Source organism: Arachis hypogaea, chromosome 18, assembly GCF_003086295.3.
Source record: "Arachis hypogaea cultivar Tifrunner chromosome 18, arahy.Tifrunner.gnm2.J5K5, whole genome shotgun sequence".
Lineage (NCBI taxonomy): Eukaryota > Viridiplantae > Streptophyta > Magnoliopsida > Fabales > Fabaceae > Arachis > Arachis hypogaea.
In genome coordinates, this window is record NC_092053.1 from 69,327,401 (window position 1) to 69,339,132 (window position 11,732).

The 11,732-nt window shown below is 36.1% G+C and overlaps 1 long non-coding RNA gene across 2 annotated transcripts; it reads right to left on the reverse strand.

Moving 5' to 3' along the window:
• Window positions 1–399: 399 nt before the first annotated feature.
• Window positions 400–4,486, reverse strand: LOC112773227 (uncharacterized). 2 transcript variants are annotated; one of them, XR_003187846.3, is made up of 3 exons: window positions 3,539–4,486; window positions 1,384–1,492; window positions 400–1,065 (listed from the first exon to the last, which is right to left on the reverse strand). It is a non-coding gene; the product is annotated as an uncharacterized lncRNA (long non-coding RNA). The 2 variants fall into 2 exon arrangements; XR_003187845.3 differs by having other exon boundaries at window positions 1,311–1,492; window positions 3,539–4,421.
• Between the last annotated feature and the right edge of the window lie 7,246 nt (window positions 4,487–11,732).

An 11,732-nucleotide genomic window follows, 5' to 3' on the forward strand; every position in this document is an offset into this window, starting at 1 on the left:
ACGGCACGGCTAATCATCTGGAGGTTCTCAATCCTACTGGAATAGGATTTACTATCCTTTTGCGTCTGTCACCACGCCCAGCACTCGCGAGTTTGAAGTTCGTCGCAGCCATCCCTTCCCAGATCCTACTCGGAATACCACAGACAAGGTTTAGACTTTCTGGATCTCAGGAATGGCCATCCATGGGTTCTAACTTATACCACGAAGACACTAATAACGCAGACTCGGCCCCCTGTATTAGATATCCAAGAGATATTCATTCTAGCTTGTTTGCATGTAGAACGGAAGTGTTTGTCAGACACACGTTCATAAGTGAGAATGATGATGAGCGTCACATAATCATCACATTCATCATGTTCTTGAGAACGAATGAATATCTTAGAAGCGGAATAAGTTGAATTGAATAGAAAACAGTAGTACTTTGCATTAAATCATGAGGAACAGCAGATCTCCACACCTTAATCTATGGAGTGCAGAAACTCTACCGTTGAAAATACATAAGTGATGAAGGTTCAGGCATGGCCGAATGGCCAGCCCCCAAACATGATCAATATGATCCAAAGTTGAACTAAAAATCATAAGATGTCTAAAAGACTAGTAAAAAGGTTCTATTTATACTAAACTAGTTACTAGGGTTTACAGAAATAAGTAATTGATGCATAAATCCACTTCCGGGGCCCACTTGGTGTGTGCTTGGGCTGAGCTTGAAGTTTACACATGCAGAGGCTTCTTCTGGAGTTGAACGCCAAGTTGTAACATGTTTTTGGCGTTCAACTCTGGTTCGTGACGTGTTTCTGGCGTTTAACTCCAGACTACAGCGTAGAACTGGCGTTCAACGCCCTTTTGCGTCATCTAAACTCGACCAAAGTATGGACTATTATATATTTCTGGAAAGCCCTGGATGTCTACTTTCTAACGCAATTAGAAGCGCGCCATTTCGAGTTCTGTAGCTCCAGAAAATCTACTTTGAGTGCAGGGAGGTCAGAATCCAACAGCATCAGCAGTCCTTCTTCAACCTCTGAATCTGATTTTTGCTGAAGTCCCTCGATTTCAGCTAGAAAATACCTGAAATTACAGAAAAACACACAAACTCATAGTAAAGTCCAGAAATGTGAATTTAACATAAAAACTAATAAAAACATCCCTAAAAGTAACTAGATCCTACTAAAAACATACTAAAAACAATGCCAAAAAGCGTATAAATTATCCGTTCATCAATATACAAGCAAAATTGAAAAGTGCAATAAACTAAGAAAGTGTAATAAACTAAGTAAAAAGTTCCTTAAAAGGATAAAATATATACAACGTACCAAAAAAACATAGAAAGAAACCACACTAAAAATGTTCAGAAATGAAGATTGTCACCCAAAAAGCGTTGCTAACCTCCCCACACTTAAAATGTAGCACCGTCCTCGGTGCTCACGATCATGCGGAGTGGAAGGAGTCGTCACTGTATCACCATACAAAAGTGGCTGCAAGAGTGATGGTGGTGCTGAAACCGAAAGAGCTAAGTTACAAAACAGCATATGAAGTGAACAGATAATAAAAATTTGAATGGAAGAATACATGAGAATCAAATTAAATCAAACACAAACAACTTCCAATCAAATTCAGGACATGGGAAAAGCTAACTTGCTTGTTTATCAAAGAATAAAAGAAGGAAGGAGCATTGTTACTATGCACAAAGAGAAAGAAAATAGTTAAAAGTTACAAGTTAATGTTAGTTGAAAATTAAAAAGAAAGTTAAAAGTTAAAAGTTATGTTAGTAAAAAGGAAAATGGTTAATTGAAAGTGAAAAGAAAAGTTAGATGAAAAAGACAAGCAAAGTTAAAAGATAGGCAAAGAAAAAGAAAAATTAGTTGAAAAGGAAACAAAGGTAGAAAATCAAGTGAAAAGGAGGAAAAAAATTAATTAAAGAAATGAAAACAAGCAAAAATTCAAAAGTTAGGTGCATAGTCAAAAGTTCCTTAATTCGAAAAAGTTTCTAAAGTTTCAAAACAAGCAAGTTTGTATTCACTTCTCAACAATTCAAAATGCCAAAACAAGTGATGCACATATATGTGTAGAGCACATAATCAAGTAAATATCAATCACAAGTAATTGGCATAAATTAAAACAATTTGGTGTTGACTAAGTTAGAAACATAAAGAAACAAGTAAGCCAAAGAACATTCAAACACCAAATTCAATGAGGCATAAAGGTTACAAGGTTGAGACAAGAATTGAAAAGTTTATGCTCTATGTCACTTAAGATAATTTAGGCAAAGAAAAAAGGAATCAACTTAGTCACATAGGTAAAAAGAAATCTTCAACCTTGTGAGAGCTTGCAAAAGAGGCTTTTCTTTTAAAAGAATTTCAAGTTTGTAGTCAATTTAAAACTCAATTAATGCATATTCAATGCTCAAGAAGAACACACAATTTAAAAGAAGCAAAGAAGTTAAAGAATTAACCAAAACTTGTAAGGAAGCTCTTGAGGAAATTTCCAAAATCATTTAGCAAACAAGATTCTTTTTGACACAGAAATCTGTCAAATAGAATCTTGTTGCACCAAATAAGACGATGCCATTTAATGAAACAAGGTTAGGAAAAATCCTGCAGCATTTCAGCAGTAAATTGGGCTATTTTCCAATTTCAATCAACCAATTCACACTTCCTATGAATTCATTGACAATTAAAAACACAAAAACCATACATGTAACCATAGGAAGTAAGCAAATGAGCCAACAAATAGTAGTAAAACAGCCATGAGCAATTCAGCCAAAACAAATAAGCAATGAATCCAAACAAACAGCTAAGGAGCACTCAATAGCCCAGCATATAGCACCAAACAGTAGTAAGGAACAACAGTAATTGATTCAGTCAGCATTCCTTTCATTGAATTCAGCAATTAATTATAAGTAATAAAAATTCAAACAATTACACATAGCTCAATCTGATAATGAAGTTTAATTTGAAATAAGGACTCAGCAGCAATGAGCAAATAATGGCCCAAGATACAACCTCAAAACAGCAATAATGAACAATCCAGCAGCAATAACAACTCGAATTCAGAAATTTATCAAAATCATCATCACTGCAATAGTCATATCTAGGAATTGTACGTTTCAAAAACCAGCCACCAACAAGAAAAAGCAATAATTAACAACCGGATAGCATTCTATTCTTTGAATGTAACAACCAATCACAAGCAGCATGAGTTCAAACAATTAAGCATCACTGAATCAAACAATGAAGTTCAAATTGAAACAGGAACTTAGCAGTAATCACAATTGAAATTTATAATAGCCTTCAGCAAGAGTAGAGTAGCAATAAGACGATGCAGCAGCATGAACAAATCAACTCAGCACAGGGAAAATCAATGAAAGAGCAACATTCCAAAACAGCATTATTGATCAAAACAAACCTAAATCCACTATCCACGCCAGATTCTCTAACAACCTAAGCAACTAACATGCATTTCTAACTAAATTAAGCTAAACAAAATTAACTAGCAGTAAACTAATGACTAAAACAGAACTCAATTAAAGAAAAATATGAACCTGGGAAGCAAAATTAGAACAGAGGAAGGGAAGGGAAGAAGAAGGTTGATGATGGTGAGTGAACGGCTGGAGCAACTCAGTTGGCCTGGTAGTGGAGCTGATCCAATGGCAGCAGCAGAGGAGGGGCGCAGCAAAGAAACATGGGCCTTGCCTTATTCTGGCCTTCGAAGGCAGTGAAGAGCAACAGGGGTGGTGTCGCAACAGCTGGAACTCACCTCAGACGAAGAGAACAGGAGCTTAAACTTGCTCTGTTCTTCAACCCAAAAAGAACGAGAGAGACAAGGGCTGTGTCAGAAGGAGGTCGCGAAGAAGAGGACCCTGTGGTCTCTGGACCTGACGGCGACGGAAAAGGTAGAGGGAGGGGGGCTGGACGAGGTGGTTGAGACTGGAGATTGAGACAGGATCGATGAGGAAGGGAAGGTTGCAATGTGATGTTGAAGCCAAAAGGGAAGGTAGCGCGAAGAGGAGGAAGAGCAGAGTGGACTCTGGTTCGAGCTGAGACCAGTTTGCATTCCAGTGAAACAGGGAAGAGTGGTGCGGCGAGGCTGAGAAAGAAGAAAAAGGAAGAAGAAGGAGGAGAGGGAAACTGGATGGCGGCCAGCGGTGGTAGTTGTCGCGGCGATGGTGAGAAGAGGGAGAGGGACGCGGTGAGTTCTGGACTTGCTGAGGTGAGGCCGAGATAGGGAGAGAGGAAGAAGAAAGGGGAAAGGGCACGGCGGTTGCGGCGGTCACCGGCGGTTGTGGTGAAGGTGGGTGGACGGTGAGGCAATGTGGTGGTAATGATGGTGCAGAAGATGGAGCAGAGAAGATGAGGGATTCGCACCACAAGGGGGTATTTTTTTTTTTTGCGTTTGTGCGTACGCACCAATAATAATGTGCGTACGCATTCATGGGTAAAGGGCTATTGGGTGTACGCACACACCATGTGAGCACCGTGGACAGAAGCCTTGAATTGAAGTGTGCGTGCACACCTATATGTGTGTACGCACAGTTGAATTTTATTTTTTTTTAAAATAGAATTTTACCCAACATTCTAATATTCATATAAATAAGAAATTAATAAAAATATACAACTATTTATATTAAACTTTAAAATTAATCTAAAATTTTATTTTTCAAATCAAAATCATGGATTATTCAAAGAACTTGTAATATGCACAAACAAAAATCTACCCAAAACTATTTCAACAATCCAAAAACTAATTAAAAATTTTAAACATGCAATTTAAAACAAAATTACTAACTATTCACATATGCATTTTAAAACAAAAATCTATTAAGGTAAGCTAACAACCAAGAGACATATTTACAAGCAAAAACAAACAACCAATCAAAAATAAACTATTCACATATTCACATATTAACAAAAGCCAACAATGTAACACCATTATAAGTCCCTGGCAATGGCACCAAAATTTGATGTGAGAATTTATGTCGATCTAGAATTTCACAAAAATAGAATCTCGTTACAGCATAGTCTAGACCATCAATTAACTCTCAATCAAAGTTTAAATCAAAGAATAGTCATAATTCAAATCAAATAACCAAGAGTATTCAAACTCCCGGGTCGTTCTCCCTAGGAATTGCAATGAAGTGTTCAATTGCTGGCTATGAGGGATTGGGGGTTGTGATTTCAAGGAGCAAGAAATTAAAATGCAAGGAAGTGAGTAAGCATGCAAGAGAATTAAACTCAAAGCAAGTAAAACAAAAATGGGAATTCAAGTGGCAAAAAGGACTCTTGGCAAGGATTGGAGAATTGAGGATTCCTATCATAATCATAGACCACAAACATGATAATTGCTAAGAACTAATCCCAATTAGTCTATTCTAACATCGATAATAAGTCAAAAGGGCATAATTGATCTCAATATCCACAAGTCCTAATCAACTCACTAATTAACTTAGTAAAAGACTAGCGTCACTAGAGACCAAACCAACTAACAATCCTAATCACAATATCAAAGGACATCTATGATTCAACATCACCTAATTATCCAATTCCAAGCCAAGAGTGTGAAAAACTATACAAAAACTAGAAGAGACATTTTATCAAACACCTAGCATGCATAAAAGAGAAAATATCATAAATTGCAATAAAAAAAAATATATACTACCAATTGTAGGATAATAATAACAAGAACTCAAACAAGCATTAAAGAAATATAAAACATCAAATTTGCATTAAATGAAATTAAAAGTAACAAGAGTGTTCATAAAACCAAAGATGACAAAATTGACAAAATGACAAAAGAAATAAAGAAGATAAAGATAAGAAAGCATAGAAACATAAATGAAACTAAATTAAAACAGGGATTAAAGAAAAAAATTAAAAAGAAACTAAGACAAAAACCCTAAATTCTAGAGAGAAGGGGGAGCCTCTCTCTCTAGAAAACTAAGCCAAACATGTAAAAACCTAAACCTAATTGCTCCCCCCTTCATCCATCTTCACTTTGGCTTAAAATAGCTTTAGAAATGAGTTGGGTTGGGTTTTGGAGGCCTAGAATTCACCCCCCAGCAATTTGTAATTAATGAGCTCACGTGCCAAGACTTGTGCGTACGCACAGGTGTGTGCGTACGCACACTTGCTGATTTTCTGACTTATGCATACGCATAAATTGCGTGCGTACGCACACTTAAACTTATGTCCACTATAGCGAATTATATATTATTTTGAAGCCTTGAAGGTTAGCTTTCCAATGCTGCTGGAACTGCTTCATTTGGTCCTCTGTAGCTCAGGTTATGATCAATTTTGTACCGAGAGGTCAGGATGGACAGCTTTACAAATCCTTCATTTCTTGAATTCTTTCACTTTGTATGATTTTCTTCCAATTTCTCAAGCCATTCTTGCCTTTAAAACCTTAAATCACTCAAACAAACATATCAAGGCATCGAATGGGAGAAAAGTGAATTAAAGTTGGCAATTTAAGCATGAAAAGCATGTTTTTCACAATTAAGTACAATTAGGAAAGAATTCACAAAAGCATGCTATTTCAATGAATAAATGCAAGAAAAGTGAATGAAATCCACTTAATTAAAGCAAATAAATACCAAGAAATGTGGATTCATCATATTGCTCAACATCAACCGAGAAAGGGTTGTTTGGGTGCCTTTCAGGGGCATGCTCCACCTTGTCCTTTTCAACCGACTCCTCACTAACCTGAGCTTCTATACCCGCTACCTTACCACTTCTCAGATGTATTGTCTTGCACTCTTTCCTTGGGTTGGGCACTATATCACGAGGGAAGGTGTGAGGAGGCTTCTCAGCTACTTGCTTGCTTAACTGACCCATTTGAACCTCCAAGTTTCTAATTAAAGCTCTGGTTTCCTGCATGAAACTATTAGTATTCTTGGAGAGTTTTGCAATTAATGATTCCAAGTCAGAAGGTTTCTAAGAGGGAGAGGGCACATGGTATTATTTAGAGGGCTAGAACTGACAGTTGTCGTTGAAATTACCTTGAGAAGAGTTATTGCTGTTGAAATTTGGTTGCCTCTGTGGTTGATTTCTCCAACCAAAATTTGGGTGATTCCTCCACCCTGGATTATAAGTCTTTAAAAAAGGATCATTATTGGGGGGTCTAGAGGAATTGCCCATGTAATTAACCTGTTCAGTGGAAAATTGACTATAATCCTAATGCTCACCTTGAGGAAATCCACCACTCATGTCATAAGGAGCATCTTGGGTATTAATAGTTGAAACTTGTAACCCGCATAAGTATTGAATAATGACATTTATTTGTTGAGATGTGGTTTTATTCTGAGCATGAATAGTATTTAAAGCATCTAGTTCTATGACTCCCTTCCTCGTGGCAGTTCTCTGAGAAAAGTATAAATACTGGTTGTCCGCAACCATCTCAATCAACTCTAGAGCCTCTTCAATGGTCTTCTTCATGTGAAGAAATCCTCTTGCAGAATTATCCAAAGAAGTTCTGGTGGCCTGAGTAATCCCATTATAAAAGATCTGCAACTGTATCCTGTCCAAAAACATGTCGGGAGGGCACTTTCTGAGCATTACCTTGTACCTCTCCCAAGCTTTATAGAGAGATTCACCCTCTTGTTGCCTGAAGGTCTGAACATCAGTCCTTAGCTTGGTCAGTCCCTGGGGTGGGAAGAATTTATTCAAGAATTTTTTGAACACATTGTCCCATATATCTAGGATCTCCTTAGGTTGTGTATCAAGCCACTAGTTGGCTCGGTCCTGTATAGAAAAAAGAAAGAACAACAACCGATAAACATCAGGATGGACTCCCTTTGTCTTGACTATATCACAAATCTACAGAAAATTAGAGATGAACAAGTTTGGATCTTCTTGCGGGAGTCCATGAAACTGATAGTTTTATTGCACCAAAGTAATGAGTTGAGGTTTCAACTCAAGAAATTATTAGCATTCACAGGGGGGGACAACAATGCTACTACCATAGAAAGTGGGGTTTTAAGTAGTGTAAGAGCCACGAGTTCTCCTTGGTTTCTCATGAGCATAAGGAGCAACAATGTCGTTGTTATTTGGCTCCATAGTGGTTTTTTCAGCTTCCTCCTCAGAATTGTCTTTGAGACTTTCAACAACTCTATAAGCTCTATCTTGTTGTTGACGTCTTCTAACAGTCCTTTAAATCTTAGGATCAAAATTGAGAAGAGTTTCCTTGTCCCTGTTCCTACTCAAAAAAAAATAGAAAAATAAGAAAAAATGGGAATTTCTACATCATAGTGAAGAGAATTCTCAATGAGGTAAACTAGGCAAACGTGATGAGTGGATATTTTATACGCTTTTTGGCATTGTTTTCATATAGTTTTTAGTATGTTTTGTTTAAGTTTTATTATATTTTCATAGGTTTTTGTACAAAATTCATATTTTTAGATTGTACTTTTAGTTTGTGTGTTTTAATGCAATTTCAGATATTTTCTGGCTGAAGTTAAGGAGTTTGAGCAAAAGTTTGATGTAGAAGCAGAGAAAGGACTGTAGATGCTGTCAGGATCTGACCTCCGTGCACTCGAAGGAGCTTTTCTGGAGCTACAGAAGTCCAAATGGTGCACTCTCAATGGCTATGGAAAGTGAACATCTAGGACTTTCCAGAAATATATAATAGTCCATACTTTGCTTTAGAATTGAAAGCCCAAAACTGGTGTTCAATACCAGCCACCAACCCTATTCTAGCGTCCAACGCCCACAAGAAGGTGACCAGCCTCCAACGCCCAAAAGGGGGGCCATAGCCAGAATTCAACGCCCCTAGAGAGTCCTAGCACGTGGCTTACTCTTTTGCTCAGAAGTAGATTTTTGCACTAAAAGACTAGTTTATCATATTTCTATAATCCTTAGTCATTAGCTTAGTATATATATGAGAAGATCACTCTTGTTTAGGATCTTCTACCACCACTTTACACATTTTTACATTGTTCTATGTACAGTATAAGCCACTAAACCTCCTAGGTTAAGGTTAGGTGCTCTGCTGAGTTTTATGGATTAATAAAAGCACTTCTATTCTCTTTCAATTCGTGTTTGATTCTCTCCTAAGATGTATCTTTGTTCTTCAACCTTATGATTGAGTTGAACCGTCAAAAGTTATCTCTATTCTACATGGGTTCAGTAAGCGTCTTTCATCGGATATCAATGAACCACTAGCTTGAGGATACATCTCTTACACGGCTAATCCACAAATTCGTTGGGGACTTCTCGAGACATCAGTTCATCCGAGGTATGGGGAGATTACGGTCTTTGTGGTAAAGGCTAAAATCAAGGCGCATCATTCTCTAATCCGGATGATTCGACCTTGTCTGTGGCATTTTGAGTAGGATCACCAAGGGGGTGAATTGTAGGAGCTTCACCCTCATTCAGACTGGATGCGACTAAACCCGGTGTTCAGCCTAGAGGAAGATTCGCGGCCGCTCAAACCGGCGTTGATCACATATAGCCTGCTATAGAATAAATCATTCATAGTTGGAGCAGACAGTAAGAAAGTATTGATCCAGAAGAACAAAGCATCTCTGAAATCTTAACCATCTTCTAATCATTGAATTCACAATTACTGAGTAATGTTATCTTTGTTTCACTTTTAAGCGCTCAAACAACTACACAACTTTTTCTATCTAACTAACTAAGATTTACGAGATAACCACTGTTTGATCTAAGCTGACAATTCTCGTGGGATCGACCTTGACTCACCTCAGGTATTACTTGGACGACCCAGTGCACCTGTTGGTTCAGTTGTGTGAAGTTAAATTCCGCACACCAAGTTTTTGGCGCCGTTACCGGGGATTGTTCGAGTTTGACAAACTACTGGATTATCTTGTTACTTAGATTAGGTACTTTTTAATTTTGTTTGAGTCTTTTATTTTCTTTTTTTTTTCGAAAAAACCAAAAATTTTTCAAAAATCTTTGCTTTTCTTTTTGATCTTTATCTTTTCTTTTGTTTGTGTCTTTTGTTTTCTTTTAAAAAATTTTCAAAACCTTTTCTATTTTTGGCTATGTATTTTCTTTTGATTTTTTTTACTTTGAGTTTTACCTATTTCTTGTTTTCTGTTTCAAAAAATTTTCAAAACCTTTTCTTTTCTTTAGTAATCTTTGTCTTTTGTTTGAATCTTGTGTCAATCTTTAAGTTTGGTGTCCCATCTGTTTCTATCCTTTTCTTTAAATTTTTGAAGGTGTTCTTATTTTCCCTTCTTCATATTTGAATTATTCTTGGTTATTCTCCTTGTTTGATTTCAAAAATTTTAAGTTTGGTGTCTCTTTGTGTTTTCTTGTTAATTTTCAAAAAAATTGAATCCTTGATCCTAAAAAGTTTATGCTTGGTGTCTCTTTGGTGTTTCTTGATTTTTCTCTCCTTTAATTTTTCGAAAATTGTTCTTGAGTGTTCTTCATTGTGTTCGAATTGTTCTTGGTTTTTCTTCTTGGTATTCGAAGTGTTCTTGGTGCTTTTTTCTTTGTTTGATCTTAAAATTTTAAAGTTTGGTGTCTTTTTGTGTTTCTCCTTTTTAAATTTTGAATTTAATAGGTTTTAAATTTAAAACTTTTAAGTTTGGTGTCTTGTTAGTTATCTTTTTGTTTATCTTGTTATCCTTTTCAAATCTTTACTTTATCTTTTTATCTTTCTTTGATTTCAAAAAGATCTTATCTTATCTTACTTTAAATTCAAATTTTAAATTTCAAATTTTTCAAAATCAAATCTTTTTCAAAATCTTTTCAAATCATATCTTATCTTGTTAACTTATTCTTTCAAATCTTAATCTTTCTATGAGTTTCTTTTTAAATTCAAATTTCAAATTTCAAAAAATTAATTTTCAAATTCCAATCTTCAAATTTTCAAAATCAAATCTTTTACTTTACTTTCAAATATTATTGATTAGTTACTTACTTATCTTATCTTATTCTCTTTTCTACTCTTCTTTCTCTTTCCTCTTTTTCACAACTTCCTAACTAATTCTTCTATCTTCTTTTTCGAAAATTCTTACCTCTCTCTTTCTCTTCTATTCTCGAAAACCACGTTTAAAATTGTCAAATCTTTTTAATTAATTAGTTGTCTTAAAATCTTTTATTTTTCTTTCTTTTTTTTCGAAATTAACAATTAATTAAAATAAAAAAATAATTTAATTTTCTTCTCTTTTTAATTTAAAAAAAAATTCGAATTCCATCTCTCTCCCTCTACCTCTATTCTTCTTCTCTTCTTAAGACATCTTATTGGAAGTGCTTTATACTCTGATATAGAGGCACACACCTTCTCATTTCCTTGTTTCTTGACTGTGTGTATAGGAATATGAAGAGTTCACCATGAATCCGAATGGGGATGAACAGTTTAGGAGAACTTTGGGGTCTTATACAGCCCCCACTCCTGACTTCTACAGAAGTAGCATTAGTATCTCTCCCATTGGAGTAGCTCATTTTGAGCTCAACCCACAGTTAATCACTCTAGTACAGTAAAACTGCCTGTTTCAGGGACTTCCTCAGGAGGAGCCCACAGAATTCCTTACTGAATTCTTGCAATATGCTGACACAGTGTACACTGATGGAGTAGACCAAGATGTCTACAGGTTATTGCTCTTTCCATTTGCTGTGAAAGGTCAAGCAAAGAGGTGGTTGGATAATCAACCCAAATCAAGCTTGAAAACTTGAAGTTAGCTAGTGGATAAGTTCTTGAATCAATACTTTCCACCAAAGAAGCTGACCCAGTTAAGACTGGACATTCAAGGCTTCAAACAAGTAGATAAT